Source organism: Felis catus, chromosome B4 (assembly GCF_018350175.1).
Source record: "Felis catus isolate Fca126 chromosome B4, F.catus_Fca126_mat1.0, whole genome shotgun sequence".
Taxonomy (NCBI): Eukaryota; Metazoa; Chordata; class Mammalia; order Carnivora; family Felidae; genus Felis; species Felis catus.
In genome coordinates this window covers 13,317,151-13,344,447 of record NC_058374.1, presented here as the reverse complement: position 1 = coordinate 13,344,447, position 27,297 = coordinate 13,317,151, and the positions used below count along the sequence as shown (strand labels likewise).

General features: G+C 47.9%; 1 protein-coding gene across 9 annotated transcripts in view; it reads left to right on the top strand.

Moving 5' to 3' along the window:
* The window catches only part of FRMD4A (FERM domain containing 4A), a 659,116-nt gene that overhangs the window by 348,517 nt on the left and 283,302 nt on the right, over positions 1–27,297 (top strand). The window lies entirely within an intron of this gene.

Here is a 27,297-nt window from a genome sequence, read left to right as displayed (position 1 = left end):
GCCCCCCCCCCCCACGTGTCACCCTCCCCTGTAAGGGAGAATGACACTGATTGCAATGTATGGTGAATGTGTGAATTCCAACTGGACGTTTTACCCTGTTGTCGGCTTTATGATCCTTTTCAGAATCGGAGTCAAACATTTATGTAAAAGGAGGGCAGGAAAAGTGAGAAATGGCATCTGCTGTTAAGGGCAGACACTGGGGACCAGCACTCTTTTCAGGGGACGCCTTGACTTAAAAGCAACAGCACCTTTCCCAGGTCTACCAGCAGCCTAGAGGGTGACAGGCATTCAGGTGGGTTTCCATTGTCTTGTGATGCGTAATGATCTTAAGGCCTCGCAAGTCTGTACCGTCTTTATTCCAGTGCATTTTTATATTCGTTACTTCGTAGTGTGATCCTGAGTTGCTGGGGAGACACAGAGAATGGGGGTCATTGCCCTTGTCCTGTAGGAGCAGGGAAGCCATGACGTAGAGAGGTTTAATCTTCTGCCCAGGAACATACAGTCAACCAACCACAGAGTAGATCCCATGTCTAGGGACGCAGTATCTTCTGTCCCTGCCATTGGGTTCTCGTCCCTTTACCTTTGCTCTCTGGGGGAGCCTCAACATTGCAGCCTGGCCCTGAGCAAAGGGTGATCACCAACCTGTCACCAGTACTTTGCATGAAAGGGAATATGGAAGACTCACAGGCAGGGAGAATAGTTCGTGATCCCCGGGGCCGGCTGTACGCACAATTACACAGTTGCTCCTGTTTTCCAACAGGAAACATTTTTTTGGAAAACAAAATGCACCTTTGAACTGTGCTATCTAGACATTCATCAAATCCTGATTTCCAAAGCACTCACTCGGGCCAGGAGCCCATCACCGTGCTAGGCAGGGCAGGAAAAACATCAGAAATACAAGATGCTTTGCTTGGTAAGACAGGGGAGATTTGGGATCCGGGTTTATATAAACAAAATAGTTACAAGCTTTGACGTCACAGGGCACTAATTTAGCTACAAAACAAGAAATGAAGACAAATTAGGTGCTACTGGAAGCAGCCAGGTGGGGTGAAAGGGCAGGGCTGGCAGTCACACGGTCCCCAAAACTGAGAGCCTCATCTGTTGCTAATTGTGTGACCTTGGCCGTGTGACCAGGCTTTCTCCACATTCTTAGTTTCTACATCCGCAGTATCCACCCTTGAGGGCAGTTATTAAGGATTACAGATAATTTCCTTATGTAAGGACCTAACACAATAACCTCACATATAGAAAGCCATCATTAATGATAGGGTATTTTTTTTTAAGTTTATTTATTTTGAGAGCGAGAGAACCAGAGGGGGAGGGGCAGAGAGAGAGGGAGACAGAGGATCCCAAGCAGGCTCTAAGCTGACAGCAGATGGGGCGCCTGGGTGGCTCAGTCGGTGAAGCGTCCGACTTCGGCTCAGGTCACGATCTCACGGTCCGTGAGTTCGAGCCCCGTGTCGGGCTCTGTGCTGACAGCTCAGAGCCTGGAGCCTTCTTCGGATTCTGTGTCTCCCCCTCTCTCTGAACCTCCCCCGTTCATGCTCTGTCTCTCTCTGTCTCAAAAATAAATAAACATTAAAAAAAAAATTTTAAGCTGACAGCAGAGAGCCCCATGTGGGGCTCCAACTCACGAACCACGAAATCATACCCCAATGATAGGGTATTTTTAAAGTTTGCTTATCTTTGAGTGGAGGAACAGTGGCTTGTATTTTTAATAACTGGTGGCCTTTGCACACACACACAGTCTTGGGCACACCTCGCTATTATCTGGAGAAGTCCTTTAAGGATAGTCACTCAATAAAGCCAAGACAGACAGTATTTCCTGGTGATAACTTGCCCTGGACTCCCAATTTTATGCAAGGCACATAGAAAACAGAATGTTTCCAATTCGCTGCATGCAAACACCAAGTACCTAAACTTGGACAAGCCCGTATCCCTCTATAGGGTCTCTTCCTTCCAGAGCCGGATGTTGTGACTCCAGAGGTAAAAATGAACTTCGTGGAAAATTCTAATGAGTGTTAAGAGTGTCGCATGCAAATGAGTGAAGGGAACAGCAGATGTGGACCTTTCTCCTGGGAGTTTGCCTTGGAGAGGGGACAATGTTTTTATGAACCTACTGTGACCCTACACTATGAGAAAATGGTTTCATGTCAGAGATTGCCTTTCCTTCTAGTTCCAAACCCCAAGAATAAGTCGGCTAAAGCTTTCTGTGGCCGGGCCCGAGCTGTCTCAGGGTGTGCATTTATTACGGATGCTCACCTTCCCATTGATTTATCTTCTCTACCGCTCAGCCCCACATATCCTGAGAAGGAGGGACATCTCTGTTCTCCTGGATGTCTCAACACCTCAAATTCAACATGTCCAAAATGGAATTGGTCATCTTACAATCCTGCTCCCCCTCCAGTCCACCGGCTACCAAGACACCCAGAGCAGAATCCAGGCACCCTCCCTGCCGCTTCCCTTCCCTGGGCTCAGGCCACTGTCATCTTTCACTTTCAAACAGTTGCCATTCTTATGCCCCCGAAGTCTGTGTTACAGCAGTGTGATCTTTCTAAAACATAGGTTTGGTCAAGTCACTGGTTTACTTAAAACCCTTAAGTGGTTCCCTACTTCAAGATAAGTACTTAGATAAATGCCTCAATGTAATGACAAGGCCTTCATGGTTAGGACCCCACCGCCCTCCCCAGCCTCAGCTCTTCCCCTAATTTACCCTGAGCATGTTAGACTCCAACCACACTGAACATATCTGTGGTTCCCCCAACTACCATGAGCTCCCTTGCCTCAGGGCCTTTGCACATGCTTTGGTCTGCCTGACACACACTGCCTCCTCCCTCTACCTCCTTAACTTCCAAGTCATATCCTTCGGTCTAAAAGTAACACCCTTAGGAAGGCTTTTCAGAAACCCTGCCCCTTCCCCAAGTCTGAATAAGTACTCTTGGCTTTGGGCTCCCCCAGCCCTCTGCATTTTCCTCATAGCACCCCAGATCACACTGCATTGGATGCCCCTGTTTCCATCTTATTTCCATGATGTCAAATCTCCACGTGATGATGAGCTCCCTGACGCAGGGAGCCCATCTTGGCCTCTGGTTCACAAAACAAGTGTGATATTCACTAGATGAGCAAATAAATGAAATCTGAAAGCTCTTATAAACTTCCCTCAGTGAGAAAATTTGGGAGGAAGAGAAGAATTAAGATGTAAACAGAAACAGCCTCCTTTTTCACATGAAGTTACCCCAAGCCCAATTATTGCTGATGGGAAGTGTGTTCACTCTTACATGTTGACACAAACTAAGGAGACAAATGCTCTAAACTCTAAGAGTAGAACAAAGCGTGTGTGTGAACAACTGACCAGACTCATCGCGCATGTCTCTTCGCAGAGTAATGTAAATTTGACATTTTTATTGGTGAGGGGGGAAAAAAAAGAAACAAGAAAGCATTCTCTTCTACCACAATTATTTGAATATTTAAGTAAAAGGATTTTTTTTTTTTTTTTGGCTCGGAAAGACTGAAATGGTGTGATATTTCTGGAGCAGTATTTTTAACACGGTATAAATTAAACCTCTTCGCACCCACATTATTCATTATTTGATGTGTTATTTCAGGTTGACGTATTGCCAGTCTATTATTTTGCAAACCATTACATTATCACAGCTGCTAAGCTGCATAACTTAAGAATTCAGAATACAACAGAGTGTCTATAGTCCAGTGTGTGGTGCTTACATTCTGAATGTATTCATGCAGGGAAGTGCGAGACTTTACCAGAAACACATATAGCAGACGGCTTTTAGTGGATATTTATTACCATTGAAAGCAGACAGCCAAGAAACTGTTCAGACACATCAGTGTATTCACACATATTATTATCCAACCCCTCATCCTGCATAAAGGTTTTGTTCTTTCTATAAATACACCCCTCTTTGGAGAAGAACATGGCCTCTCGGGGACTCCAATGCTCTGGTTCACGGGCCGCGTTAAAGCCCATTTTCCCCATATTGGCTTGTCCCGTGCCATTTTAAGTGACCCAAACTTGGTGAACTGACGTGTATTTTATTTCTTATAGTCGCTTATGTCCAGTTAAACCCATGACTTCACGTCTTGGCCAGAATGAGCTCGCACCGTGGAAAGGCTGTCCTTCCTGGTACCAATCTGGAGGTTTTATTCCTTGGGCTAGCGTGGAAAACAGGACAGGAAACCTCGATACAAATGGTCGGGACCCCCAGGAGCTTCATCTTACACCAAATGGCATTATCCAGCTGAACGTGAAACCAAGCGATGGTTTCTCTCTCTAGACCGCGTGCCTCCAAGTCCTGACTCTTTCTCAGGGCTCTCTCTCCCCGATGTCGTGGGTCAAGTGCCATGACTCATCCTAAAACGGCACTTTTCAACCTTGGTTTCACATGGGAAGCTTCCGAGGAGCTTTAAAAAGTCCCAATGCCCAGGCTGTCCCCCAGATCAGCACTTATCAGAATCTCTAGAGAGGGGTCCCGGCATCGGTATTTAAGCCCCAGGAAATTGTAATGTACAGCCACATTGAAGTAAGATTATGGACAACACGGGTCGTTCGAGTAAGGTGGAGGTTAAGGAAGTTAGCTAGTTTCTATGCTTTCTGGTGTCTTCATGTGAAAAAAATAATAGAGTTGATTGTGTTGGATTTTTACTCAAAAGTGCTATTCTCAACGGGGAAAAAAAAAATCATTTAAACCCTTTGTGAGTTGGGTCCATATTGCTGGGACATCTTGGGCAGCGCTCAGCACTTTGAGGCCACTTTCTGGGTAATTAAACACAACCTTCTGAAGTCACAGTGGCTAGTTTCATGCAGGACTTCCAGACAATTTAGAGATCAGAAACACCCCATCCAACTAGCCCTGCAGAACTCCCCCCCCCCCCACTGGAGCACAGACAAAGCCCCCTCCGAGTTTTCCAACCTGCTGTATTGCAGCTATGTCCACAAAATCAATCATGTAATCTCAGAACACTTTCTGTAGGTGTTTTGAAAACAGATCTCTTACAAATTGCACTAGCAAAGCGAATACTCTCCACCTGTGTGACATAAGAGCTTCTAGGAACACACAGTTACAAACAGTGAGCTTTTATTTGTATTGATTCATCAATGCACCTCTGAGAACACTGTTATCTCATGTGTATAAAACAATGGGGAAGAAGTTATGGCCCTGGGTCTTTGTTTTCTTACCTGGGAGTGGAGAAGCCACATCTGTGGATTTTTCTTTCTTTCTTTCTTTCTTTCTTTCTTTCTTTCTTTCTTTCTTTCTTTCTTTCTTTCTTTCTTTTTTTTCTTTTCCTTTCTGGTGGCTCAATAGCTAACTGCTTCAAAGGACTTGGTCAGTTTTTCTACTAAGCTCCAGAACCTAGAACAGTGCCTGGCGTGTATATTGGACAAATAAACATTAATTGAATGACTGTGACATAAAAAGAATGTCTTCATGGTCAAACACTCAGACCTTGAATCAAATAGAATTGTCACCCAAAGGATAGGGTTGCAAAGTGCCTGCCTTTGTTATGCAGATGAACATTTGTGTCATTGTTAGCCCTAATAGGTGACTTATTTTAGGATGCTAGTCCTTCTTGGGAGAGAACTTGCTCAGGAAAAACTTACTGAAATTCTACTACACGATTAACCCTTTTGAGTGTGTGGGCGGGCCCTTTCCCTTCCCAGTCAGAATCTGTAGATGAGTATTTTGAGATAGTCCATAAATACGCCTCCGGTCATTTTCCTCTAGTGCTTGCTGACTTTTCTAAAAAATGCCGAGGTCACATTTCCACATGGAGAATGCTTCCAAAGGGTCCCTCTCTATTGCCTCTATTGGAACATGAATCAGGAGAACCAATAAGTCTTAAAAGTATATTGATCATTTCTGGAAAATTCGGTCCGAGGTCAATCAAATCAGTCTCAAAATCCAAATACCCCAAGGAATGGAATGCCTAGGATCTGACCCACTGTTTATTAATTCCACAGATTTTTACTTAGTACCTACTACGTGCCAGGCAGAGGTCTAGACCCAGGGGATATAGCAAAGTCTCGTAAGTGATGTGAAGTCTTCTAAGAGAAAATAGAGCAGTGTAAAAAGTGGGGGGAGATGGGGGTGCTGCATTTTTATGTGCTGTGGCTCTCGGTAAAGATGTTTGAGAAGAGACATGCGGGAGAAAGGAGGTGAGCCATAGAGCCCTCTGGGGAAGGAATGTGCCTGGTGAGAGAAACCACCAGTAACACAACATGTGAATGCCAAGGCATCCTTGATGGGCTAGGAAACTAGTAAGGCTGGGGGTCAGGGGACAGCAGGAGCCGGAGCAGAGTGAGGGGAGAGGGTACCTGGAACAGAGCCGTGGTCAGGAAGTGTTAGGAGCCCCGGTGACAGAGGGCTGTGTGGGCCATGATAAGGACTTGGGGGTTTTACTCTGAGTGTAGCAGAAGAAGACCAGTGGTTTGGGGACCAAAGAATGACACTAGCTGGTATGTTTTGAAGGAATAGTAGGCTGATAGAGAACTGGGTGGCTCATTAGGGCAGTAGTGCAATAATCCTGACAAGAAATGGTGATGGTTTAGACCAGAAGATACTCTGCCGGTGATGAGCAATAAGAAATGAACGGATTCTGGATTTACCTGGAAGGTAGGGCTGTCAGGATTGGCTGATGGATCAGGGAGAGAGTGAGGAAGGAAGACAGGGGTCAAGACTGACCCCTGAGCAGCTGTAGCCTGGAGTTGACCCTAATGTTGGAGACATTGCCAAGGGGCTGAATGGGAGTGACAGCAGAGGTGAGGGAGACCCGAGAGCTCCCTTTGGATGAGGTGGACTTGAGATGATTCACATTCAAATGGAAGACATTAAGAATATAAGTTTCATGGGCAAGTGAGAGCTCCAGGCTACAGAGGTAAACCCTGAGGCTGGCTTGTCCAGGCTCGTGAGTGCTGATTGTGCACACGTCTCTTCCCACCTCTCCAGGCAGTGGTGACATGTGGCAGCTTGAGAGGAGTCCCTAGTGGGAGAACTGCACCAGGAAAATCAGCAAACGCTACACATCTGGGCTTCTTTTTCTTCTAGAAAAACATCCACTGGGGGATGGTGTTTCAAGTCACAGAACCAGTAGCTAAAACCTGGGAAACGTCCAAGGACTGGACCCGTGGCCACTCTGAAGTTTAGAAGTCAGTTCCAAGCAAAGAAGACTAGGAAGGAGCAGCCAGTGAGGTAGAAAGAGAATTGAAGAGAAATTCTCAGAAGGGAAAGTGGGGCTGCCCACTGCTGCTGATAGCCAAGGAAGATAAGGGCTAGGACGTCATCTGACTGCACTGTTATCAAAAATCTTGGGTGCCAACGGCCCGCATCGGAATTGCTGGGTGTTCTCTAAATCACAGATGCGCGGTCTCCACCCCAGTCATACTGAATCTGAACCTCTGGGGCACATAATTACGGACTACAGGGTGAGAAACTGCAGATCACTTTCCAGAAATACAGGCGCCAGTGAGGAAGAGAGGAGAACGCAGCCTAGGAAAGGGGAAAATAATGCAGACAGGGAAAAGAGAGATTCTTAGGACAATTTTTGCTCAACCAAAGGTCAATCCTGGACACAGCAGGTAGAGACCATGATGGGGAAATAACGAGGTGAAAATTATGACAGCCAAGGCCAGTAGTGAGTCTTCCTCCTGATGGCACCCTAGAAACACAGTGTTCCTACTTGACGTCCCCTCCCCCCGCTTAAACCACTATATCAGGAACGGGGAGCTGTGCTTGTCCCTTACAGCTTGTCCCGCCAAAAAAAAAAAAAAAAAAAAAAAAGAAGGTGAAAAATGTCAGTATCTTTTGTTGGTCACCCGTGTCAGAAGCTTGCCCCTCTACCTCAAAGCTTTAGCTTCCCTGGGATCTAGCCGAAGAAAACTTCTTTTCTGTTGTTTTGCTTTGCCTCGGAAATTTTTTTTTTTTTTTTTTTTTTACAAGCCATGGATTGATGTAGTCGTGTGTCGGGGCCTCATAACCCAGCCAAGTCCCAGAATATATTTAGAAAGTATAGTTTAGGGTCGAGCCAGCCACCAAATGGCCGGAATGAGCAAGTTCTCATATGAACTCTGAATTTAGGGCCTCAGACCCGGTCTGTATAAAGCAAATGGATCTGAACTGAACTGGCAGAAATCATGTCTCTGACACCAGGGTTCTATTTCACTGAGTTTTCGCGGTGTCCTCATAGAAGAAAATCGTACTTTATCTCCCGGTTGGCTCCAAGGAAAGTAACAGCCACTAGCCATCTGCACACAGTCCTTCATGCAGATCCCATGAGCGTTCACCCACTCCCCACATAGAGTCCCCTTCCCCATCCCTCCCATTCTCCCCTTCTAGGAGGCACATCCAGTTTGAACGAGTGAAAGAACGGTTTTTACAGCAGACGGGTGGTGGGTCCCTCCCACTGTTCTCGGCTGATGGCGGTGAATAAGGCTGTTTTGTTTCCGGAGCGGAACTGGTGGGCCTGGGTGTGGATAAACTCAGTTGCCAGGGGCCCTGAGCATGCTTTCCCCGGACACGTGCAGTAACACCCCTGCTTTCACAGGGCTGCATTGCGTGGCCAAGTCCCTCCATGTAGGCAGCAATGTGGGTACCAGGTCCCAGTACCCCTGTTGTTAAGATGTCAACCTAGTACTGAAGGAGAGCGAGCCCTTCATCCTGCTGGGCCCCAGCTCTGAGTTTTCACATAGCGGAGCGTTCAGGGAGAGGAGCTACAAAGGAAAAAAAAAATCTCCTGAAAACACTCAGTGATTTGAACCCAGCAGCACAGAGCGATATACTCACATGATTGCCTTCAACAACGGTCTCCCAGGGACCAGTGCCCACAGGGCGGAAGCCAGGCTCCCCAGGCCATGTGCAATCCCATTCAACTTCACCTCCAGGGGACGATACCAATGTCCTGTGGCATTTGGTTCAATCACAGAGTCCGTTCTCAGAGCATCTTAACTGCCCTTTACTTCTAAAACCGTCCTTTTAGATGTGTGTTCTGCGGTCCCCTCTGGACAGTACTGAACCAACATGCCGAACAGCAAATGGAAGTATCTTTGAGACCTTGTGGCTTCCTTTTTTCCTTCAATGAAATGGCCTTAAGGTGGCATGAGAGAAACATGTGTAATGCACAGGCCAAGACTTTTCCTGTCCGTTCTGAGACTCCCCAATCAGAGAGTGGTTATTTTCAACAGCCAGTGTCTATTTCTGATGGTACCCTTGGGACGTAATCCTTCCGTTAATCCTGGAAATGCCTCTTTCACATCCACTGTCCTCTAAAATAAGGCCCCATCCAGGCAAATGCAGATACCAGCCGGGCAGGCGAATAAATGTAGCACAAGGAGCAAAGTTGTGCCCTAGCAAATGGGGCCAGTATTACGTAGCTCTGCTCGGGGAGACTGGGGTTGCTGGTCCTGTATCTTCTGACCTTTCCATAAAAATCTTTGTGCAGTTTTCTTCTAAGCAAGGGAGAGTGTGTGTGTGTGAGTGAGAGAGAGAGAGAGATAAAATATCTCAATTTTTAAAGAAAGTTTATTTATTTATTTTGAGACAGAGAGGGAGAACAGGGGAAGGGCAGAGAGAGAGAGAGAGAGAAAGAGAGAGAGAGAGAGAGAGAGAGAGAGAGAGAATCCCAAGCAGGCTCCACACTGTCAGTGCAGAACGGACACGGGGCTGAGTTTCATGAACGGAAAGATCATGACCTGAGCCGAGATCAAGAGTCAGAGGCTTAACCAACTGAGCCACCCACACACCCCTGAAATATCTCAATTTTCATATGCTGGCAACCAAGCCAAGCTTAAAGAAAAACAACGCATGCCAAACGAAGCACATTTGTGGCCTACATTTGGCCCACAAGATGCCAGTTTTCGATTTCTCCAATAAGATGAGTGCCACCCCAACCTACATATCTATGCATTCTCTCTCCCCAGTCTTCAATTTCATAAAAAGGAGACATCTCAATACAAAAAAAAAAAAAAAAATTAATCTTGGAATAGATCGTCAGGCCTTCCAGCTGGCATCATAGTCCTACTGCTAAATCGGAATTCCTTTAAAAAAGAAAAAAGAAAAAAGAAAAGAAACTCTTGACAGGTTAAATGCAAATTCTAAAAAGCATTTCAATAAGCCGAATGCCTGTCTCCAGCTACAGGAAGTAGGAAGACAGCCTCCTCTTTGCTGAGAGCAATAATTTTAGTACCCGGCACGGGGAACAGAACTTGAAAACAACGGAAGCTATAGTTCAGTTATTGCCTGAGAGGTCAGCTGAGCATCAGCCACGTTCTTCTTGGCAGATGTTCCCCCACGTTAAAGCGAACCAGGTCGAACAATTTCATCCAACGAAGCAATCGCTCCACCACCGAGAGGCACGGTTTGCTGCTAACTCCTATTTATGGACCAGCGGTCTATGGTCCCGCTCAGAACCAGCCACATGAGAACCAAAGTGAGCTTCTTTTATGATCAAGGTGGTTGACTGGGAACAGCCCAACTCACACCTTTTCGTTCTAAATCACCTCTTTCATGCTCGATGGAAGGGAATTCTGGGGTCTCGGCCAAGTCCTCCAGTAAGAGCCTGAACAGAGTCACAGCCCCTTTCCTGATGAAAGCATTGGCTCTTTCCATTGGAAGCCTTGATCTTCCCAGGTGGAAGAGGGCTCCAGCTGGGGGAGGATACAGGTCACACCTTGTCCCTGTCCCTTCTGAAGAGCACCCTCCCTTGTCCTGTTTGCAGCAGAGATGTGTCTCTTTCATTTTAATCTCAGAATATCTGTATTTCTGCCTCTTCCCTGAAACGGCAAGGGAACTGACTGCCTTCTAGCACCAGGCCAAAGGCTTCCCAGGGACATCCGATGCGCAGGAGACACAGATCAATGTACATGTTAGCTATTCATTACTTTCATTCCTTTATGCTATATCTTTAGGAAGTTAAATAATCAAAGATCAATACACCCAGACCACATTTTCTCAACTGCCTGCAGAGAGTATTTTTTGAGAGACAGAGAATGTGTACGTGTGAGAGTGAGTTAGGGAGGGTCAGAAGGAGAGAGAGAGAATCCCAAGCAGGCTCCACATTCAGCAGAGCCCGACACGGGGGCTCGATCCCACGACCCTGGGATCATGGCCTGAGCTGAAATCAAGAGTTGGACGCTCAACCGACTGAGCCACCAGGTGTCCCTGCAGAGAATATTCTGAGTTCAGATTTAATTCATCTTTACTGAGGACTGATGTTTGCATCCTCTTTTTTAGATCAGCAGCAACCCATTCTGGGCCTGAACCCGGGCCAAGCAATGACGTGGGTCTCAGGCAGGAGATGGAGTAGAGTGGCCAGGAGTTACAGAATATAAAGTCAGAGCCAGATAAGAGAGTTTGCTGGTGGCCGTGGTCTCTGAAACGAGCCCCACAGACAGGTTAATGGGGCACGCGTCTGAAAGTGTTTGAGCTGGGAAATGTTGGAATGAAGCCGTCAGATGGAGACCAGAGAAATTAGAGATGTAGATTGAAAGCAGACGCTAGCTAAGCAGGAGCTGCAGGTAACCCTTCTATAGCTGTGGTGTGCCTGGGCACAGGGCGACAGAGCCAAGGGACCACCTTGATCAGAAAGCCAACAGCATGCCTGGGCACAGGGCAACGGGGCCAAGGGACCACCCTGATCAGAAAGCCAACAAAAGAAACATGGGAGAAAATGCTTCTAAGCCTTTTTCAAAATGACAGTTAAAGATACTGTTCCTGGGGCTCCTGGGTGGCTCAGTCAGTTGGGCGGCTGACTTTGGCTCAGGTCGTGATCTCACAGCTCATGAGTTTGAGCCCCACGTCGGGCTTGGAGCCTGGAGCTTGCTTCAGATCCTGTGTCTCCCTCTCTGCACCTCCCTCTCTCTCTCAAAAATAAGTAAACATTAAAAAAATTTTTGTTTTAAATGAAGATACCATTCCTTACGTTTTTCAGGATCCCCCATATAAATTCTACCCTGTTCATTCCTCTTAGGAGATGACAAGTAGTATGTGTATGACTCACTGTGCTTACCTTTTTCACTTTTGCTGCCAGGTAACCCAATGGGGTAGCTCATTCCAGATGTCTTCTCCCCTTGACCGCATCCTTTTAAGCAGTTCTTTGGGGTTTTTTTCCTATTCTATATTATTCTTCATTTCCTAGTTTACTCCTATGTTCCGTGTCTTTATTTACATGCCTCTATTGTTCGCCCCCGCCAAGCAGCATAGAATCCTGGAAGTTTCCCTCCTGTTTGTGTTCCTTTCTCAAAGGGAAACCAACACAATGGAAACACAGTCCACTAAGAGTGAAAAATAGAACAAAGTCTGCTACTCCCCTTCCCTTGGCAGAACTAATGATCCCCACAGGTGTATGAGAAATGCTTTAAAGGTAAGCTGAGACATGGGAACATCGTGCTCTGAACAAGGCAGCTCTTTTTCCCAGAAGGGAGCGAATTCACTCGGAACGTTCAGCCCTGACAAAACAGAGCTGATCCATTTCACCCATTGTGAGTTGTGTGTACATGGTGACTTCACGCACCCCCTTGGTGGCAGTTGAAGGGGTGTTCTTGGGGAGAACAGAGAATAAGCTATAGATGGGTATCCCCCGTGGAGGGTCAGAAGGTGCGAGTTCCACTGGGAATCTCCGTGTCTGATGCCCACCCTTCCCTACGAGCCACGGCTGCGCCTGACAATGGCTTTTCTCTGCAGTGCTAACTCCCTGTGCAAAGGGCCAAAAAAGAGGCAGTTTCTGCTTTGCCGTTCCCACTAGGATGTTGGAAGCCTCTGTTTTTGTCCTTTTCACCCTACACCTCTTTTTTCTTTCTCTTTCTAAATTTTGCTGTCAGTGCGCTCCACTGTTAACTATCAGATGCACAAATAACAATAGCTTCCTGGGAAAGATTCGCTGCTACAGGCGATGGGTCCGTGCCAGGAAGAATAGTAAAGCCAAGAACGCTGCTTTAGGGAAACCACAGCATTCGGATAGCAGTTTCGGGATAATTGTTCGATTCCATTAGGGATTCAGAGTCCTAATCTACCGCAGAACCTGGCTCTAGGATCTCCTCCGGGGGAATGTTGAGCCCCATGCATTTCCACGTACCTTGGCTTTCTTGTTTTGTTTCACGTTTAAGGACAGTCAATTACCAGAATCTAGTCTCGGATCTTGCAGTTCATGGGAAGGAAGATGGTAATAAAAGCTGAGAGACAACCAGGTTTCACTGGTGGGTCAGGTTCACTCTGAGAGGAAGAAAGAACACATGCCCAAATGCTGGGATCCTGAGAATCTCTGCCCTTGAGATAGAAGATGTCCCTGCTCTGGGGGTTGTCTGCTTTGCCAGGCTGCCGGATCTCCCGTTGCTCGGCTAAGTGTCGAGGAAGCAAGGTCTCGCTCCCGGATTGCTCAGATTTAAGGCCAAGTGTCCTTCCTTCCATTCTGCAGTGAATTAAGCGGGTCAGCCGGGGTCAAGGAGCAAATATCAAGTGACACATTCTCCTCCCTCCTTCCCCAGCACATCCCCAGACACGGCCCTCTGGGAACCAGAGGAAGGAAATGCACTGACCGGATAGACGCGCCAGCCAGGCCCCTGGGGAAGGAGGGGAGAGCGCCTCCTGCTATGGGTTTCCAGGCACTACGTACATGATCCTCACCCTCACCTACCTCTCCACCTCGATCTCAGGTCTCCAAGAAAATGACTAGGAGCAAAGTCAGACAGAAAGTTGCTGAGACCCAGGAGACTTTGACCTCATAGACAACGATGTAAAGGGTATTTCTGCAATGAGCAGGTGTTCGTGTGAACACCCATTTCACAGAAGAGGAGAACAGAACAGAGAGATGAAAACAGTGGCCCAGGGTCACACAGCCAGCAGTGGCAGATCCGGGATTCGAATCCAGAAATCTCTGATGAGGAAATCCGACTGGGGGGTCTAAACTAGACGGAGACTCTTGGGGACCAAGCTGCTGAGAAAAGTGTCCTTGAGGGAGGAACCAGGATTACCAGATTTCGGCAAATGAAAATACAGGATGCTCTGTTCAGTCTGAATTTCAACCAGTTGTTCTTTAAGTATGTCTCATGTTGTTTGCCTGAAATTCAAATGTAACTGGGTGTCCTGTATTTTCATGTGGCAGTCCTAACTAGAAGACACTTTCATTTTTCTGTCCTTTTCTTTCTTGTCTCCCTCTCATGTTAGGTTTGTTCATCCCCCTGCTTCCCTTGATTTCTCCTCCTGGGTCCTCCTGTGGAATTTTTGGAGCTCAACTTCTGCACATAATCTTGCTTTAAAATCAGTTGTTGGGGCGCCTGGGTGGCTCAGTCGGTTGAGCGTCCAACTTTGGCTCAGGTCATGGTCTCAGGGTTCGTGAGTTCGAGCCCCACATCGGGCTCTGTGCTGACAGCTTGGAGCCTGGAGCCTGCTTCGGATTCTGTGTCTCCCTCTCTCTCTCTCTCTCTCTGCCCCTCCCCTGCTCACACTCTATCAATCTCTCTCTCTCAAAAGTAAATAAACATTTAAACACATTTTAAATCAGTTGTTTATGATCCTCTGATATGGCTTAAGCACCCATAATATGCCAGGGGTCACATGTCCAGAAGACTCTAAGTGGGGGTCTGTGCTCTCTAAGCCAGTAGGGGTTAGGGTAACCACCCTGGGAGTCTTTGCCGCCCCCAGAGAGGCAGAAGCAGCCTCCGCCCAGAGGTGGGGGGGGGGGGAGGTGCCACCAGGGCACGGGGGGAGACTTAGATCCCTCACCCCTGCCTCACCAGAGCAATGTTAACCTATTTCCGACGTTTCTACCCACTGTGCTCGGTTCTAGGCTCTTGTGTTCTAAGGCAGGGCTTCTCACACTTCAGCGTATGAGGGATTACCTGGGAATCTTGCCGCACCCAGATTCCCATCCTGCAGGTCTGGGGCAGGGCCTGAGAATCTGCATTTCTAACACGCTCCACGCAGGACACTTTGAGTAACAAGATTCTCAAGTGTCTTAATCGATGCGCACGGACATAGATTATTCTCCTTGCTCTTCTTTATTTCAGGTGTCATCTATCACCTATCTGTCTCCTTAACTGTTCCCATGCCTATCTATTACCTTTGCCGTGACCATTTGGTACAAACACGTGGGCAAGGTCAGCGAGTGTCCAGCCTGCTCAACAGGAAATGAAATTCTCCCGGTGCAGGAGGTTGTCAGAGACAAAGGAAGGAACATAAGCGCGTTGAGATGTCCCTTGCCAAAAAGCATTCCTTCCTCGTACATGGTGGACACGTAAAACACAATCCCCTCTGAAATAGTCTCTCCTTCCTTAACATCCTCCCAAGGTCAAAGAGTCTGCAATGAGAATCTCATATTTGCCAAATTTGGAAGCCCTACAGACCTGAGACAGTCTTAGGTCTTAAAAAATCTGTAACCCTCGCATGACCAAAAGGGAACGTTTCTGGGTTGTGCGTGATCCCAAAAAAGCCCTCTGCACAGATGGAAGGCAGATCATGGCCTTTAGGTCGGAAAGAGAGTAATTCACTCCCCTCTCTGTTTGGTACAAGTAGTAAATAAAAGTAAGTAGGCCTGAGACACCAGCCTTTATCTATTGTCTGATTGGATATTTTTCATTTTCTATCATATCTCAATGTTTGCTTTCTATTAAATTTAGAGCTCCTTAAAAAAAAAATCAAGTGTTTCTTTTTCAGCCACAGATGATATCGAGTGTTCCTGCCTTGGAGTGATTTAATTATTTTCCCTCTTCCTTTACAGCTGTAGCCTCGTTAATTGTAGGTGGGAAGCAAACTCTGAAATCGTTTGACTTTCTGCTTTGCTTAGAAATCTTGCTCGATTAAATTGTAGGATATCCTCCTTCACAGGAAGTCGGGTTCCGAGATCAGCAACATTTGTGTTGTTTGTGCTTTGAGATAGAGAAGATCAGGCATGTCGCCTGCGGTTTCCTCGCGGGCAGGGGAGGGTGGAGAGAGAGGGCAGATGGACAAGAAATAGACAAGAAAATGACCCAAATATGACTCACTCATTTCTAAAACAAGAGTCGAAATGCTCTTTGTTGACTGCAGATCATAACCTCTGAACGTTCTGGCCTACCAGCCACAAGGACAAAGGAGCGAGTGATTCAGGGTCTCAGTATGGCTGCTTCATCCCTGCCTTTGGGGAACCCAAGTACTGAAAAGATCACATCGCTAAGAAATCCTTTTAATTTAGAAACAAACACGCGTTCCTCATACCCCGGCTTTTCGAGTCAGTACGCAGTCCTCAGGATGGGAGGAAAAATTCTATTTCTTTTACCAAAACATTTCTTTTAACTATTTCATTATTCTTTCAGGGAAGGATGGGAGAGGAGTCGTTGGGTGGACGGTCCTTAAGTGTTGATTTTCCATCGTGTGTGGGGAAAAGGTCATTTATGAGCCCCTGCCAGGGACCGGCTGCTCCACGGGAGTGTTCCTTCCCGCAAGGGTTGGAGGCGAGTACAGGGCTTTTGAAGAGGCTGTGGGAGAATGCAGACGTAAACAGTCGACACAGTGACTTGCACACCTACCCTCCGTTTCGCTCAAGCACCGTAAATGTGAGAATTGAGGGCCGTTGCAGGCCTAGATGAGTGGCTCTCCAAGTGTGGTCGCAGCCTTACCAGCGACTCTGTTAGAAATGCAGGCGCCCAGGGGAACCTGGGGGGCTTCGTAGGTTAAGCGTCCGACTTCGGATCAGGGCATGATCTCCCGGTTCAGGGGTTCAAGCCCCCCGTGGGGCCCTGGGCTGACAGCTCAGAGCCTGAAGCCTGCTTTCGATTCTGTGTCTCCCTCTCTCTGCCCCTCCCCTGCTCATGCTCCGTCTCTCAAAAATAAACAAACATTTAAAAAGTTAAAAAAAAAGAAAAGAAGGAAAGAAACAAACAGAGATGCCCAGGCCTTAACCCCATCTACTGAAGTCAAAAACTGGGGTGAGGCCCCGAGATCTGTGTTTTAACAAACCCTCCGGGTCATTCTGATGCGGGCTAACATGTGAGAGCCAGTAACTGCATGACAAAGGCACTCGTGTCTGCAGGACAGAGACCTCAGAGCCGGGCTGCGAGTTAGAACCCCTGGCATGCTTTTTTAAAAATAGCAATACCAAGTCCCTCCCCCAGACCGCTAAAAATGGAATCCTTAAGGGTGGGCCCAAGTAAAAACATTGCCTAAAAGCTTCCCTGGTGACTCTTAACGAGCATCCAGGGTTGACCACCGTTGTTAGCTAGTGGGAAAGGAGGGACGGGTAGGAGAGGGCGCTAACTCAGCTGAAATGCTGATTCCCCGGGAAGGGGCGCCTGCAGTCTATAGGATCTGCAAAGTCGCCATGCCAGGCAACGGAGATGTCCAAAGCCCCCGGTGGCTTCACTGTCATCCATGGGCACCATGGGGCTGGGGAGGGGCTTCACTAAGAGCCGGTGGGCAGCATCCCGTCACATGCCTCCTCTCGAGCACCCCACCCCAGCTACAGGTGTGAAAACTGCCACCCTTCGCTCCTCAAGCGGCACTGATGGTGACTGGCAGAGTGCCAGGAGCCGACCTGCCCCGGGGGGCAGAGTCTACTGGCTCTGAAGCCTGGCTCCCGAGGGCTTAGGGGGTGCCAGGGACCCAACGTACCCGGGTCGGGGTTATTGCTTCCTAACCCCCGGGGCCAAACCCGTGGGTTCATGCCCTTGACCCTGACTTGCGTCTGCTTTCCCACAAACGCTGGAAGCTGCTAGCGCTGGGGTCCTAACGCCCTGCCTTGCCCGTCTAACCCTGCTCCCAGTTGGGGGCCCTTCTTCAACTCAGGAAGGGTCCCGATGGCTCACTGTCTGGTAGCTTTCCACGCCCTAACGCCTGACCCTACCTCACACCCACTAACCTAGGTTCAGTGTAATTTAAATGTGGCCACAGCCTCAAGCAGCCTGTAGCCACTCACCCCCAAACACCCGAGACCAGTGTGGTTTGCTCAGCACATACCAGCCATTCCTGATCTCCTTCCCTGTCCCCAGCCGTCAGCAGGGGAACCTGCCTGCCTGTCCACGTAAGGCCCCATGGGCCACGAGAGGGAGAGTGTCCAGAGCTGTGTGTCCAGGAGGGGAGAACTGTGAGGGCCATGCAAGGTGCCTTAGCACCAAATGACACGGGCTAGACTTCAGAGCTGGGCCCTAGGTCCAGCCCAGGAATGAGGATACAAGCCCAGCCGATGCTGTAAATGTCAGGGTTAGCCGAGGCTCCCTCGTGCAGAGAAGCGTAGGTTTACCCCAGGGCCACCTAACGAGCAGGATTCACCGGGACAAACAAACCCTAGATGTCAGCAGCTGGGTGTCTGTCTGTGGGCAAACTCCTGGCCTGCCTCAGGAAAGTTCCTGCCTAGGAACTGGACAGGGCAGAAGCAGTAAGTGGAAAAGATTAAATAGGGGGGCAGCATCCAGGTGGCCTGGTTGGTTCAGTGTCCGACTCTTGATTTCTGCCCAGGTCGTGGTCTTGCGGTCGTGAGATCGAGCCCCACATCGGGCTCTGTACTGAGCGTGGAGCCTGCTTGGGATTCTCTCTCTCTCCTTCTGCCCGTCTCCCCTACTCACGCTCGCTCGCTCCCTCTCTCTGAAATTAAAAAAAGAGAGAAAAAGAAAAAGGGAAAAGGGTAACGTTAGCATGGAATGGAATGACAGTTCCTCAAAAAATGAAACAGAATCACCACATGACCCAGCCATTCCACTTCTGGGTAAACACCCAAAATAAACGAAAGCAGAAACTCAGTCACGTGTTTGCACACCCGTGTTCACAGAAGCACTATTTCAGAACAACCAAAAGGTGGAAACAACCATCATGTCCATCGACGGATGAACGGATAAACAAAACATGGTGAAATATTATTCAGCCTTAAAAAGGAGGCAAATTCTGGGGCACATGGGTGGCTCAGTGGGTTCAGCATCCAACTCTTAATCTCTGCTCAGGTCTTGATCCCACAGTTTGTGAGTTGGAGCCCCACAGGGTGGGGTGGGGTGGTTGGTGCTGATAGTGTAGAGCCTGCTTGGGATACTCTCTCTCTTTCTCTCTCTGCCCCTCCCCTGCTCACTCTCTCTCTCTGTCTCTCTCAAAATAAATAAACTTAAAAAAAAAAAAAAAGGAAGCAAGTTCTGACACTTGCTACAACAGGAGTGAACCTTGAAGACACTAGGCTAAGCGAAATCAGCCCAACATGAAAAGACAGATACTGTGTCTCCGCTCATACGAGGCACCCAGAGCAAATTCAGGGAGAGCAAGTGGAATGGTGGGTGCCAGGAGCTGGGGGTGGGAAGAAGGGAGAGTCGGCGTTTAAAGGGTGCAGGGGGTTAGTTTTGCAAAATGGAAGGAGCCCCGTTTGACCATAATAATACGATACCAGAATAAAACGACCAATAAATGTCTGAGATGTGGAGGCTGGGCGGTGTGAAACCCCACAGGTAAAAGCTTCCATGCATCACATCGGAAGTGAGGAGGGGGTTATCAGCCGGGGCCTGCGCTCTGAACACATGTTCAGTTTCACAAAACCTCTGCCCCGCCGGCGGCTCTGGTCTTCGCGTTTTGAGATCCGTGCTGAGTTCTGGTGGAGGACGCGGAGTGCTCCCCAGAGAGAGTGCCTCAGGCCCCTTAATTGTGGTCAGACTCACCAAGGAGAGCTCAGACCTGCCTGTTACCGGTGCTTCATTAACGAGAAGCCCGGTCCCAGCTGCCGCACAATGAGGCTGTTGTCTTGGGTTTATTAAGAGACACTAACAGAAGGCGCTGAGCTCTCGCACGTCCCCTCCCAGCTGAATCTTAAATGATCACCTCTGTTTCTGCATGGGGGGGGGGGGGGAATAACCGATACCCGGATCCAATTCCCTTCTTCTCTAGTGGAAATTTACCCCAAATTCTAACGCACCAAGAGTTTTTCTTTTTGAAAAGGAGGAAAAAAAAAAAATTCATCGCGTTATAATGTTCATGACAAACCAAACAATGAAGTCCACGCTGGTTTTCCTTACAGATTTTCAGATGCTTTCATGGCCTGCGTGGGTGTAGTTACATTTCTTCTCTTGAATCGTTAAAAGGCGTTCCGTTTCTTTTCGCCGGCGGCTTCCCTGGCTCACCAATTGGAGGCTTGCTGAGGGAGGAAAAGGAACTCTTACGCAAAATTCAGGGTCACCCCGAGCTCTGGGTTCAGTAAATATTGCCCTTAGACGGTCCAAGATTGGCGGGACATCAAAGAGATCCAAACAGAGCATTTTAAGTGGTTGATACAAGTACCTGGCAGGCTCTCCCTCCTTCCTCACCTGTCCACCTGCACTTTGGGTCCGGCCTGCTTTGCTCTCCTTCAGTGTTCCATCCAGCCATGAGCCACGCCCCCCACACACCCGCCGGCTTGCCTTGCTGCCTATCTTTTGGTTTGCTCTCTCTCCGTGTAGTTTCTGGCCTCCTGGTCCACTCCAACTCTGGATTCATTATTCACAGACATTTCGATTGAATCCTGGATGGCTCTATCTGTGACCACTGTCCTGATCTCCTAGCCGTGATTAGGCTAGACCTCAAACATCCCCAGTATAGCTCTTAGTTTTTCCCAAGCTCTGTTGCTAATTCCTAACCCACCTCTACTCTCCTCGGTCAGCCACGGAGGAAGAAAAGATCGTGCTACCTATAGTCAGGCTGCTCTAAATGGTTCCAGAAAGTAGCCCTCCATGTGAACACTTTTATCTCTAAGAGATCTTAACGAGAAAAGTAGACTATTAAATTCTTCCATGGTAGTGTAGGCAACTTACCACGTCGATAAGTTTATTATCCTGAAACAGGCCTAACTTTGAATATATATCAAAGGATTTGCCTTTTGGCTCCCTTGGAATGTGTAATACCAAAGTCGAATGGATGGATTAATCCAGTCCCCACTGACCAACTCAAGTAAAGAACTCATGGTTGCTTTTTGCTTTGTTTTACGCCTTTTGGGATTTTCTGTCATTGTTATGGATGCTTTTCCATGAGAGAACTATTGTTAACTGTAGCAAATGGGATGGACTGGTATAAAAGGGATTTTCTGCCACCGTCGTGTTAGAATATGGTCTCTAGAATCAGGCGTAGCTCTAGGCTTGTTGAAGTCCTGACCTCCGGACTCAGTGATACTGATGACACAGAGCACTGGGGTTGGGACAGTGTGGTGGTCAGCAGACAATCTCCCAGCTGGGTTCTTGGCATTGCCAGACATCTTTTGCATCTCTGCATTCTTGTCCCCACTCCCCTCCCCGCCCCCCACCAGAGAAAAGCATTCTAAGGAAGTGAGAGAAAAATGTAGCCTTCAAAATGGCTTCCCAAAGTCGTTAGCTCACCCAAATTGCCTCTGACCCACAAGAGCTGCATTGACCCCACCTACATTAGGAAGACCATTTCATTCCCATTCATCAAGCCTCCCGCATTGCCTTTGTCATAGTGTGTCATGTCTTCATTACTGAGTAAGAAAGGGGACGGAGGCGTGCCCCGATATGCCTGCTCCTTGAGAAGCCACGACAAGCATAACAGAACTTCCTGTCAGGGAAATTCATCTACCGGGTAGACTTCAGGAAGGCATGTCACCCAAGAGCAGCAGGAAAAGCCACAAGCCCACGCTGTTCTCTAAAATACACGTTTTCATTCATTCCATAGTCATTACATTTGTATTAAGTTCAAGTGCTAAGGACTTTCTAAAAAGATTGCCAAATGAGAAGGAATTTTAGAGAGGAAGTGGACTTTACTGGAAATGAACAACACATTTTCTTAAAAAGCTCCTAATATAAGTAACGCAGTATTATAAACAATGCAATAGCCACGGTTGTGTCAAGGGCTAGGATGAGTGTAAGCCCTAGGTAAAAACTAAGTGTTCTTACCCCGGTTTACCTCTTAATCAGTTTTACTTGCCTTCCTTTGTGTCTAGTTAACTTCCTCCCTGCTCGCTCATCCTCCAACCTCTTCACACCTCTAGACACAAGTTTTCTAGTGTCTTCCCTGTTCCCACGTGGAGGGAAAGTGTTGATGATCTGTCAACAAACGTCCTATGAGAATTAACACGTCTTCCTCTGTGAGAGGACGCAGAAGCGGTTCTCAAGCAGGCACACCCTCCTTTTTGTGGGACCAGGATCCCCAACCTTATAACTTCACCCCCCGACCGGCCCCAAACCTGTGTTCTTCCGAGTGGTTCTTGACTCCTAAGCAAAGCAAAGCATCTGTTGTCTTGTTTTGTTTTGTCTTGTTCCCAGAAAGCCATGATCTCATAAACACATGCGTGCAAAATATATGCTGAAAAATCATCCTTGGCCACTAAGTTCATGGAAACCAAATAATAAGAGATCAGGAAAAGAGAAGCTGAGAGCATTTCATTTCTCATTCAGGGCCTGGACTGATGGAATTCAGACGGCCCTGATTGTATTTCTGTTGGGGGCCTGGCATGTATATGAGAGCTTGCTTTCGTGACCACAGTAATTGATGGGATGACATCACTTTTCGGGCCTCAGGACCACTTGTAGAATGGTTGGTGGAGCGTGAAGGGGAGTATTCTAAACATAGCTCTTGGCATACTGCTCTGGAAGTGCCTGAGCCAGAGGGCAGCTCCTGTCTCCCTTCTACTTTCCCAGGGACGCAAAATATTTTTATACACACGGCCAAGAGTTTTTTTTTTTTTAATTATTCTCCCAAATGAACGGGGCGAGGTCCCTCGCTTTTATATAAATGGGCCTCTTGGGTTCTCAGGTTGAGGAATGATGCAGCGATGACTCTTTGTCAGAGCTGGGGACATCTTCCAGACCCAAATATGGGATCAAATATGTTAGCGAGCGGCCCTGAAACGCCCCTCGATTTCAAAACATTGTTTGGGTTTGGGTTTAGCACATCGCCCACTCGCTTAACCATACAAGTGCTATTTCTAAATATCCTTTTCCCAAAGAGCTGGCGCTGGGATGAGAGAGAGACAAATGGGAACATCCAATAGGGCTTGGACTTTTGCCCCGATGGTGGGCGTGAGAGGGTCAGGATCGGAAGGAAGGCGAGGTGGAGGGAGCGGTCTCAGAAGGAGAAGGGAATTCTGGGCTTTCTGGTGTCCTCCGCCCCCATTTCCCCAGAGTCCCTCTGCGGGCTCAGTCAGGGGGGCTGGCAGCCGGCCCCTCAGAGACACCCTTCCCACGTGCTGCTGCCCTACCTGCATTCAAAGTCATGTCACAGAATGTGATTAGGAAAGCAAGAACATGACCACCTCATACCCACTAGGTTGGATCTAGTCACAAAGACAGGCAGCAAGATGGTTGGTGAGGATGTGGAAACAGTAGAGCCTTCCAGCACCGCTGGAGGGAATGCAAGACGGTGCGGCCACTGTTGAAAACAGCTTGGCGGTTCCTCGGAAGGTTACACACAGAGTTGCCATATGATCCCGCAATTCCACGCCTAGGGTGTCTGCCCGAGAGAACCGAAAAACATACATCTCCACGGAAACATGTGCGTGAGTGTCCACAGTGCTCTGTGTGCCCAATAGCACACAAGTGGGAACGACCGAAATGCCCCCCCACCGCCGTGGGTGAATGGACGAATAAAATGTGTGTGAGCTGTCTGGACGATGGAACTGTATTCACCAAGAGAAAGAAGGGAACTGTGGAACGTGCTTCAGCGTGAATGAACCTTGAATGCATTATGCTAAGTGAAAGAAGCCAGTCGCAGAGATCGCGCTTCTAGAACATTTTCGGGAAGAGGCTGGGGATGGGAGGGAGGAGTGAGGAGGGGTAGTGCTAGCCCATGGGTACCGGCTTTCATTTTGGGGTGATGAGAAAGTTCTAAAATTCGAGGGTGGCGATGGTTGCACGGCCCTGGGAATACACTAAAAAAAAAAACCATTGAGTTGTACAGCTTACATGGGTGGCGAGTGCGGACATAAATTACATCTTAACGAAGTGTCCTGTTTTTTAAGAATACCAACAAAGAAGTAGGGGCCGCCTTCGTTTACAGAATAAAGCTCTGCCCCAGACCAGTTTTTCGGTTTACACATGGGGATTTAATAACAAAAAGCATTCGGTGGAAGGAAAGAACAAAACGTGCAACAAATTTAAGCCTAAGTTTGAGTCCCGTGTTGGAAGCCAGGAGGCAAACGGAGAATTAAAATGCCAGCTAGTAGCGGAGAACTGAAATGGCCCACACGTGGCACAGAAATGTCAATTGCAAAACCCAAAAGAAAATCGGCTTTCTGTGCAACCTGGAGGTATGGTGGATGAGTGTGTCTGAACATACCCCAGCTTCCCCCTCACTGTTGCAGACTCGTTTATTTTCCAACACCTCCTGGGGCACCTGGGTGGCTCTGTCGGTCAAGCGTCTGACTCACGGTTCTGGCTCAGGTCATGATCTCGCGGCTTCCCGGGTCCAAGCCCCACGGCAGGCTCCGCGCTGTCTCTCTCTCCCTCCCTCTCTGCCCCTCCCCCAGTCACGCCATCTCTGTCTCTTTCAAAATAAATAAACTTAAGAATAAATTAAATTACAAAAAACCTTATCTTCCAGCACCTTCTCAGGTTCACTTTGGAGTCCGTTGTGCATTGATCCTTGCTCTCCCAAGAGAACGGATCTGCTTGGAGTAAGGCCTTAATTCTGGTTGAAATGTCTTGTATTGGAGCTCCACTGGACCGGGTTTGATGTGGGAGAAACTACCCTTGACCTTCAAGTTCTGTCAGTAAGATACAACAAAACGCTTCCAAGATAATCTTTTTAAAAATCGGTGTCTGTGCCTCCCAGCAGCTGACTTTGACCTGACACAGAGCGTTGGACTTCTCTGGTCAATCCGACGGCTGACATTTTCTAAAATAGGTGTCAGCAAATAATCACTGAATAATTAAGACGGGTTCCATTAGAATTCATTTCTGAATACATTTCTTGGGCTGCTATAGATATGTTTCTCCGTGTGCACGCAAGTTCCTGTATCTCTAACGTGTTTGCGGATTTTGTTCCTAATTGTGTCGCGTATTACTTTCAACTTAGAGTTTTTCCGAGTTCTTCTCAAGGCGGTAATTGTGTCTGAAAATATCTCTAGAGTCAGGCAAAGGCGTTTATTGCTTTGCAAAGAATTCCTCCGTCTTTGCGAATACAGCGAACGAGAGTCTGAAAGCAGGGACGGAAACTCCTGGACGCAGGGATAGTGATGAACGGCTGAACCAGGTGGGAGCAGCTGGGAGGGGTGGGGGAGACATCGAAGTCAGTGCCCTGCGGTGGCCCCGTGTGTGGTGCAAGGGCCCCACCTGCCCCTCCTGCCTTCGCCCTGGACAGGAACTCCTGGCTTCACCACGCCCGCCTCCTTCCCACGGTCAGCACCTGATTTAGAGCTTCCAGCCTCGGTCCCTTCCCAAATATGGAACCACAGGACCAAGACTTTGGCTTTCGCTTGTGATGTCCCCCAAGGGCATACAAGAGGCCAACACTCAGCAGCTAACCCAATCCTGCCAACTGACTCAATCCTCAGACTCTTTCCACCCCAAACATTAGCAAAAAGTCTCCTGAAAGGAGGGGTGATTCTGTAGTCGCTCTTAATGACATCTTCCTGGGATCTCAGATGCTGTTCCTCACCCCGTAGACACACACCCACGATGACACTGACCGATCATTCTTTAAAGTTCTGTAACTGTGTAAGTGGTAAACTGCCCAGAAAACCCCGACTTTCTATTATTTTCAAAGAAAGAATAAAGAACGTGGTTAAAAAGAGGTGGAGTCAGCAGGACAAACGCAGTTTCCTCTTTTGACTGGTGAGCCCTGAGGTCATGTCCCTGGTCCGTCACGATATTCACGTGGTCTGGGCAGGTGACTGCCACCCTCTGCACTATAATTTTCTGCTCCAGATGCACATGCAGACACACAGAAGGACACACAGATATACATACACACGTGGACACACAGACATGCACACAGAGGCAGACACATTTGTAAATCCTTTTAAAAGCACGGGGCTCCGCGGTCAATGGCAACGGTGCTATTTGCCCGCGCAGCCTCTCAGAGGCCGTCGGGGAAGCTGCCTGTCAAAGTCTGAATTATCGACCTCGAATCTAGGGCAGAAGCAGATACAGCTGAAGACACCAGGCCAGCGAAAGGGGTCATCAGTGTCCCCCACCAGCACATATGCTGAAATTACCAGGCTCCACAGAGGACATCTCCGTCCTCTGAGTGAGAAAGATTTCAGGCCAGTTTAAGTCTCGCCGTTCTCGGGCATTAATATGTTTTTATCCAGACATGTTTTTAAAAGGTCATTATGGCACCTTTGTACTTCAAAGATTCCCAGACCATAAGCTAAATATATATTTAACTTGAAAAAAATGTTTAAAGTCGCATTGTTTAATCACAGAGCAAAACAGTGCCTTTAAAACTGTCCCTATCTATTCTGTAATTACACGCTTTGGATAAGAGCCTGGTTCACAGCCAAAACCCCCAGAGGATGGAGAGTATGAGCTTAGGGACAGGCAAACGCTAACTATGATGTCGTTTGCCTTTGTTTTTTCTTGAGAATTCCAAGGTGGTTAACTAATGTTAATGGAGCAATCATTTCCCACATACTATTTGATTTTTAGTTTTGCTTTTTTCTTTCTTTTTCTTTCTTCCTCCCTTTCTCTCTCTCTCCCTCTCTCTCTCAATAAAATAATCTCTGCGGATGGACTGTTGGTAGAAAAACAAGATTCCTTAGTCAGTATCCCCTCACCTTTGACGACGGGGTATGTGAAAATGAAGGAATAATACACAGGAATGAGGGGCGCCCGGGTGGCTCAGTCGGTTAAGCGTCTGACTTCAGGTCAGGTCATGATCTCACAGTCCGTGAGTTCGAGCCCCACGTCGGGCTCTGTGCTGACAGCTCGGAGCCTGGAGCCTGCTTCGGATGCTGTGTCTCCCTCTCTCTCTCTCCCCCTCCCCCACTCATGCTCTGTTTCTCCCTGTCTCAACAATAGATAGGCCTAAAAAATTTTCTTAAAAATACAGGAATCAAATCATGCATAATGTTTTACCCTAGAACCATTACTCGTAGGAAGATGATGAAACTCATCAAAGAAGAGTTTAAATGAAAATGCTGTTCACATATTAATTAAATGAATGAATGCATCTATCCCTAACCAAAGGAAAAGGGATCAAGAGAAGATGATTTAAAAAAATTTTTTTTCAACGTTTATTTATTTTTGGGACAGAGAGAGACAGAGCATGAACAGGGGAGGGGCAGAGAGAGAGGGAGACACAGAATCGGAAACAGGCTCCAGGCTCTGAGCCATCAGCCCAGAGCCTGACGCGGGGCTCGAACTCACGGACCGCGAGATCGTGACCTGGGTGAAGTCGGACGCTTAACCGACTGCGCCACCCAGGCGCC